Below are 8,101 nucleotides of genomic sequence, written 5' to 3' on the forward strand. Positions count from 1 at the left end.
GTTTCCCCGGAGCCAAGGCCCCGGAGATTAGGTACAGATGTATACATCAGAATTTACTAAAATTACGTTAAATCATAATTCACAAAGGGCGCAGGGACATTCCCCCTACGCCCTTGCAGTCATAACACATCTCATGCATCCCGTCGCTCCGCTGGCGGGTTAACACATATATGTATATATATAAAATGTAAGCAACAGTATTATATCTAATAAATAAATAAAAAAACAAGAAAATATAAAAAAAAGGTATAATAAATAGATAAACACAACAGTATCGAAGTAACAAAGAAAAAGAACAAAAGGTATAAAATATAACAGTTCGTCGGTGTATAGGGCCGCAATAATACCTAATAGAGAGAAGCAGTAAGAATGAATTGAGAATAAGCGATTAGAAGGAAAGAAAGAACAGGGTTACAGAGGACGCCTGCTATTCGTCCTCTTGAGCACGGAGCATGTTATTCATTCCGGCCCCTCGTCCCGCTCGGTTCTCTTGGAAATTGGTCATTCTTGTCGGCGCCGCCGTGTCCTGGTTGGCTTCAGGCGCCGCGGTTGGGGCAGGGTACTGCCGAATCCCGGAAACGTGCTCCACGTAGATGTCCCTGGACCAGGCTTTGGTCTCCGAAACCATGAGTCGTCTCATGGTCCTCGCGTAGAACCACGAGACGCGCAGCGTTTTTAAGAGGGCCTCGTTCTCCGGGCGCCATGCGCCCAGGGTCCCGACGATGAACGCGTCCACGTGGACGGTGTAGCCGCGCCGGCGGAGGGCACACCCTATGGGCGCGTATTTGCGCAACTTCTCCGACCAGGTGAACGGACCGTGACGGCTCATGCGTTACGACTTTGTCAGGACACAAGGCCGTCAGTTCGTCAGGGACACCCGGGACACGCCGGTCAACCCGGAGGGCGCCCGGAAGACGGATCGCCCTCGCAAGCCTGCGAACCAAGCCGTGGTGTCGGAGTTGGCGAGCCGCCGAGTGAACGCCGCTGTGCCCGAGCACGTGAGGAAGGCTCTCGAGCTTAAACCCGCACCGCCGACATCGTTTATCGCCCTCCCCCCAACGGATTGCTCCATTGAGTGGGAGGACATCAAGGCGCGCGCGATGAATAAAGCGCCAGTCGGCGAAGCGAGTAAATGACCCCCCACGCATGAAGTGATTGCTCACCGCATGGCGGGAGGTCACGCCGAAAACCTTCCCCTGGTCTGGTTTCCGGACCAGTGTCGTTCCGTAGTGCTCAGCCACTGCCGCCCTCATCCGGCGGATTATCTCCGCCTTCGCTCCTGGTGACACCACGACCGGCTCGCCCCGCGTGGCGATCTCCACCGAAAGCTCGGTCCGACCATCGTCCCACTTCCACCGAAAACCGAAACGCGCCGCAGACCTGAACGCGGCGGACCGCACCCGTGACCAGAATGAGGCACATCCGCTGGTTGGCCACGCGAAGTCCCCGGTCAAACGACCCGACAGGTACTCCACTGTATCAAGGGACGCCCTTGCCAGTGATGCAACGACCGGGTCCCGTGCGTTCAGAAGCCTGAACGCATGGGCTGCGGTCGTCACATCAGCCAGGTCAGCCAGCGGGAGGAGTCCGCATCCTCCCCACGAAGGGGGAATGTAAACTACCTCCGCGCTGGCCCGCTGCGGCAAATTGAGCTATCCCTTGGCCGCGCGCCTAACAGCCTTGTCTACCTCCGCCAATGCCGACTTTCTCACGCTGACGCCCCGTAGCAGGAAATCCACCCGTGGAATTATGACCGATCTTAAGGTTTCCACCTTCTGCCACGGGGCTAGTAGGGAGCGATCCACCGCCCCCAGGTCCCTCAGCACATCCCGGATCGTGGAGTAGGGCGTCTGGTCGATCCGAACCCCGGTGGGAATGCCCAGGTGTTCGTAGGTGTCTCCGTCTCCGAGCGCTGGAACGAGTCTCTCGTTGAGGCCAAACTCGGTCCGGGCCACCGCGCCGCTTCCAAGGACGTGCAGCGTCGCGCACTTCCCCGGGTTGAACGCGAGGCCCAGACTCCGCGCCGTGGCCTCTGCTGCAACCAATAACCCTCTCATGCTCTCGGGGGATGTCGCGATCAATGCGATATCATCCGCGTAAGCCAGGGCTGCTACCTTAAAGCCCGCCATCTCGTACTCGACCCTCGACTCCGCGGCTTGACGGACCACGGGTTCGATTGCCAGGTTGAAGAGTATTGGGCTCAAGGGGCAGCCCTGTCTTACTCCCGACTGCATGGGGATCCTATCGGCGAATCCTTCGGCAGTACGGACCCTCGTCGTGCAATCGGTGTACAGACACCGGACGAGGTTGACGATCGCAGGGGGGCACCGGCACCGGCCAGCGCGTTTAAGATGGTGGCGTGGGGAACCGAACCAAAAGCATTGGAGAGGTTCAGCCACGCAACCACCAATTCCCTCCGCCGTCGCTTCGCGTCGGCAAGGGCCTCCTGCAGAACGAAGTTGTGCTCAAGGCACCCCTCATACGGCAGGAAGCCCTTTTGTGCCGGGGAGAGACGTCGATTTTGGACGGCCCAGCGGGTAAGGCGGTCGGCCATCACGGCCGCGAAGAATTTGGGGATTACGTCGCCCATGGCGATGGGACGCCTGTTTCTGAGGTCATCCCTCTCTCCTTTCTTGTAGATCAAGATGGTATTTGACTCCTTCCGTAGGAGATTCCATCCGGTCCGGGGGATGATTTTTTCATCCCCCGGAGGCGGTTAAACACCTCGGCCGACCCGAAGGGCCTCTCCAGTGCCTCATTGGTGCCTTCATCCGGCTGGTCGTGGTGGAGCGCCGGGAAGTGTTCCAAACGGTCCCGAGCCGCATATATAGAACTAAAGTGCCCTTGGACAATGTCCTTGGGCACTTGGCAGTGCGGAGATTGCTCGGGTAGCACCTCCTGCACTGCTCGCTTGCGGTTCGTTCGGAACAGACGCTGTATTCGCGTGGCTTCCCGGACGTGTTCCGTCCGTGTAGGAGCCCCGGTCGCTACGTTGCAACTGGCATCCCCTCGGGGACGCACCCTCAAACTCTCCGCCGCATCCGGCCTTCCTCCCTCCCCCCAGTGGCTCTTGCGGCACCCCCCCCCCCTTCCTCGTGCAGAACGCCTCGAACCAAAGAAATCCGCCACAAGGGCGGCAAGGGCCTCTAAGCCCTCCGCTGTCCGCACCGCCTCCGCAGCTGCGACGATTCGCACCCTTTCGGACGCTTCCTCGGTGCCGCCGCGTCGGCGGGGGGCAGCCATTGGTCTCCGCTCGCTCCAGGGGGGGGGGGGGGGGGGTCCGCGCCGTCTCCTTGGACGCTCCACGATTACTTCGGGATTCCGCTCCGGCCCATGACTGAGCCCCCCACACGTCCGCTGCATCCGCTTACCTCCGGTTACCATCGGGTCACTCCGTGTGCACGTTCCTGGGTCGACACCACTCCCCCTCCCCCTCGTCGCCGTCTGCCTCCGGTCCACGGCGGCGTTCCTTCTACTGACCGCAGAGGTTGCTCCACTCGGGGCCGCGGTCCTTCTACAAACAGAGCCCCGGTTTGACCCGGGGGTATTAGTCGGACAGCCCCGGCTCGCGTCAATTATATCACAACTTAACTTCCCTTGCTGGTCGTCCCGAATACAACTGTCATTAAAATTAATAGGGCTCGTGGCCCTGTCACAGTACCTTTTGTTACTGCTCATATCATTAGTCCCGCTGTTAAAATCAAAATATATATTACTATTACTACCCTTACTACTAGTTGGGCCCTGGTCCGTATTTCGGCCCCGTTCCGCCTCCACGGAGGGACCGACCATTCCTGCGCTGCCGGGGGGCATTACTCCTTCCTCCGTTGCATCCTGTTCCCCCGGCACGGGGGTCTGCAGCCCAGCCCTCTTCCTTCCTCTTCTGGGGGCCGCCACTGTCCATTCTTCATTCGGCGGCGACGTCGACGGGGCCGCTGTCGTTGCCTCTTCTTCCGACGACGACTCCTCGATGGCCGGGAGTCTTCTCCTTCTCCCTCTTCTTGCCGTCCCCATCCCTGGGGATACGGGGGCGGTGGTGTTACCCCCCTTCGTCCCCCTCCCGGGGTGGGAGGGACACGGCCCGGGCGCTTCTTCCTCTCCTTGGGGTGGGGCATCCTAGCGCCGCCGGAGATGTCGTCGGCGGCGTCCTTCTCCTGGCCGCGACTGGTACCACCGCCTGGGGAGTGCCGCGAATCCACCTGCTTCGTCGTGGTGTGCCCGGGGTCTGCTGGGGGGGGGGGCTCGGTGGCGGCTCTCCTGGCTCGCGCCCTCGTCCTGGGCGCGAGCGCCGGCGGCGAGGTGGAATTGCCGCCGGCTGACCCCCTCGGCGATGGAGTTGGACCCCGGGTGGGCGGTGGTGTCACGACCGGCACTGGTATCGACCCCCGTACCACGGAGGTCGTCGTCGTGGTCGTCGTGATCGTCGTCGTCGTCGTCGTCGTGGCCGCCGTGGATGTTACGACCACCGGGGCAATCCTACCGGCCGACGACAGATTGCCGGAGTTGGTCTGGGTTAGTTGTCCGGTGGGGGGGGGGGCTGGGTGGTGGTGGTCCCCCCCACTGTCGTCGGTCCGGCCGGCGAGGGCGTCTTGGGCGTCGTCCTCTTCGTTTCCCTCGCCGTGGCTGTCGTCGTTAACCCAGTGGTGGCGGCCGGTGGCCCCCGGGTGACCTCCGCGAAGGTGGTGGTCGGAGTCACCCTTCTGCTGCACCCCCTCGGTGCAGCCGTTGCGGGCTCGGGCTGCGACCCGCTGCGTCTGGCGGCGACGGTAACAAAATTCTTCAGTGTGGCGGTGGCGGGCTTTTTTCCCGCCACCGTCGCCGCCGTTGTTCTCCGCCCTGTCGTTGTCCTTGCCGTCGTCGTTGTGGGGGCGGAGGACTTTGCCTTTCCGCGGGAGGTCGAGGCCGCCACCGCTGGCACGTATCTTCTCGCGCATGCCGGCTCGCCTCCTCGCGTGGTCGATCGATCCGTTTCGGCGGATCGCGGGGCCTCGCTTCTCGCGCCCTCGCGGAGGGAGCCCGTCCCCCCCGCGGGTCCGCTGGCCGGGGATGCAGATGCGTCGCCCGGGGCGGCCGATGGTGCACCAGCGGCAGGAGGATTCGGTGCACCATTCGCGTGGCTTGCAGCGTGATGCTGCTTCACTCTCTTCAGTGCATAAGCACTGTCGTCGGTGAAGCCGCAGTCACCGCATACAAACCTACGCGTAATCCCGGAATGGTGTAGCTTAAGGTGTTTACCTAAATCCTCGTGCCGCTGGTACACTGCCGCTCCCTTTCGTAGTGCCGTGGTCCCTCGGTAGCAGTAGGGTCAGTTGAATTGTGTAGGGAACGGAAACTTCACAATTACCTCGTTTCCCCGGGCGACGCATCCGGATCCTTCGGCCATGCCTAAAACTTAGAGAACAGAAACGAAAAACAAGCAGAGAGAGTGAAAAAAGGATCAAAGTGTATAGAGAAGCAAGTTAGAATATAAAAGTTTAAAAAGTTAAAAGTCAAAAGTTGAAAAGTTAAAAAGTTTAACAAAGTCAATAAATAAATAAAAGGAATACTTAAATCTGATTTTGGTGTAGTTGTTGAGCCAATCCTGGCGGCACTGCAATGCCAGGCTGACTCGCGACAGAGGTGGAGCAAGCCCCAACAGCTCCGTCAAATTCCAAAAATCAGATTAATATTCTGGACTCCCCGATGGGGAGTGTATCAGATACTAAGCTGATAAGAACAAACTACACTTTGGTCTTAGCCATCAGGCCGAGAAGCGATCTCACTGTCGTCTTTAAAATACTACAATGTATGTTTGGCGGCTGGTCGGCCAATGGCTTACAGAACCAAGGTTTCTTGCACAGGCGTGAATTGTTGTTATTGAGGGCTTAGTTATTTCTTGCTTTCGTAATGACCAGTCGAACTCTTAATTAGGAGGACCATCGCTAGAAATTAATAATATTCGCTTGTGCCCCATTAGTAAACGACGTGTTATAAAGCTATAGTTTGCGTCAATACATATAAAGTTAACACTTGAAGTTTTCAACTTCTGTTTGAAATCATTTAAAAGGTATGAAAGATAATAGAAAAAGGTATATGATATTGAAAGCTCAGTTTATCTTTTATAAAAAACATACATTTTTTTTAGTAATAATTTAACAATAAGCAAACATATAATGCAAAGAACAAAAAATTTCCCTTTTCCTTGAGTCGATATAAAATTAACATCTATAGTTATTAATAACAATTTTTCCTTTTTTTTGTGAAATTATTATTTTGTTGAATGTCCGCTGTTTTCTACATATTCGGTCAATCTGTCTCTCACAGATTTGACCAATGGAGATGTATAATTTGCTAAAATTTGATTCTATTCTTCTAAAATGATATTGCTGAGAGTTTCTTTCAACGTCATCTCTTTTTTTCGTATTTTTCAATGCAGATAATCCCATAGAAAATCTATGCTATTAAGATCTGGAGATTGCGGAGAATGTTTTAATTGTTTTAGTGTCCTGTAAAAAAGCCATTCCTTTGCTATGCGTGATGTATGCTTCGGATCGTTGTCACTTTAAAATGTCTCTGTTCTTGATAAATTCAATTTCGCAACGGAAGGCTCTAAGTTTCTCCGCAATATTTCAACGTAATTCTCCTTTTTCGTTGTATCTTCAATGAACACGAGATTTCCAACCACGGAAGCAGCCACACACCCCCAGACCATCACAGATTCCCCTCCATGTTTGACTGTATAGACTAAGTTCTGTTCCTTCAATGCACTATTTTTACTTCTCCATACTTTCGGCGGTTTTCTGTCTTGATCAATTACGAATGTACTCTCATCAGTGAAGAGAACATCATTCCAGAAAGTTGCATTATATTTGAGGTGGTCTTTAGCATATTGTAACCGTTTCTTCCTCGGAACTCTTCCTAATAACCCTGCTCTATTCAGTGTTCCACGGATTGTTCTTGCACTAACCGTTTCTTTCTTTAGATTACTCAGTTCTTATGCTATGTTTACAGAACTGGGAAAAGGATTTTCTTTTACTTCTTTGCAAATTTGCCTCACATCACTCTCATTGAGTTTTTTCGGTCGCCGTTTATGATCAATATTACTTAATAATCCGTGATTATTATATTTGTCAATGATCTTTTTCACAGCCATGTTACGAGCCAGGGCCGTGCAGCGCGCGTGGCCTGCGAGTGCGAGAGAGAGTATGGAATATGGTATCAATTTGTTAGTTAGGTGCACGGACGAACCCAATGCGAAATTGGGGAGCCGCTAGGATAGTTGATAACGAGGACGAACCTGATGCGAAATCAGGGAGCTGTAAGATGCGGACGAACCTGATGCGTAATCAGGGAGCCGCTAGGATGGTAATAGATTGCGTGGACGAACTCGATGCGTAATCGAGGAGCCACTAGGTTGTAAGAGGTTGTATTTGGATTTGGGGATGTGTTAATTGAACTCGTAACTATGAATTATTAAATATAATATAACCCGAGCGGTAAGGTTATATTATTATGGGAACGTTTAACTAATGATAACTGCTTTATATAATTATGGGTTAAAGAAGTTGGGTAACTCTGATTTGATAATAAGAGTAGATATATTCTTAAATCAACAAATAAAATACAATTGTTTCGTGTATCTTGTGTCGCGATCAAAGAGTGATTATATTTACCTAAAAAGATCTTGCGCGGTGTTGACGCACTGGCGATGCGGGGGTATGTCACTTGAAAGTAATGGCCGCAATACAATTTATGCCGGTTCACGGATTCTATATGGTATAATATTGATACGACAGGGAACTGTAGCCCGATCTCACAAATACAACTGACTAACAAAAATCGTATACGGGTAACGAGAGTCGTGGAGTTGACACTAAGCGTGACGGTACGACTATGATCCCTCGAGTAATGAAATCACGGGGTTTATATACCAAAAAATCTGTGTGGGGCGGATTCAAAAGTACGTTAGAAATAACCGTGTGCACTATTCTCCGAATTGTATTAATTAACGAGCTGCTCTATTCTCCGAATTGTATTAATTAACGGGCTGCTGCATCGCGACGGAAGTGACCCCCATTTCAAAGGTTAGATAAGTAGCAGGGCGATTTCCTAATGCATGCAA

At 53.5% G+C, this 8,101-nt stretch overlaps 1 non-coding gene across 1 annotated transcript; it reads right to left on the bottom strand.

The window, feature by feature from the left end:
- Positions 1-5,565: 5,565 nt before the first annotated feature.
- Positions 5,566-5,757, bottom strand: LOC143350702 (U2 spliceosomal RNA). Its single transcript, XR_013081218.1, has one exon. It is a non-coding gene; the product is annotated as a U2 spliceosomal RNA (small nuclear RNA).
- Positions 5,758-8,101: the final 2,344 nt, after the last annotated feature.

Source organism: Colletes latitarsis, unplaced genomic scaffold (assembly GCF_051014445.1).
Source record: "Colletes latitarsis isolate SP2378_abdomen unplaced genomic scaffold, iyColLati1 scaffold0021, whole genome shotgun sequence".
Taxonomy (NCBI): Eukaryota; Metazoa; Arthropoda; class Insecta; order Hymenoptera; family Colletidae; genus Colletes; species Colletes latitarsis.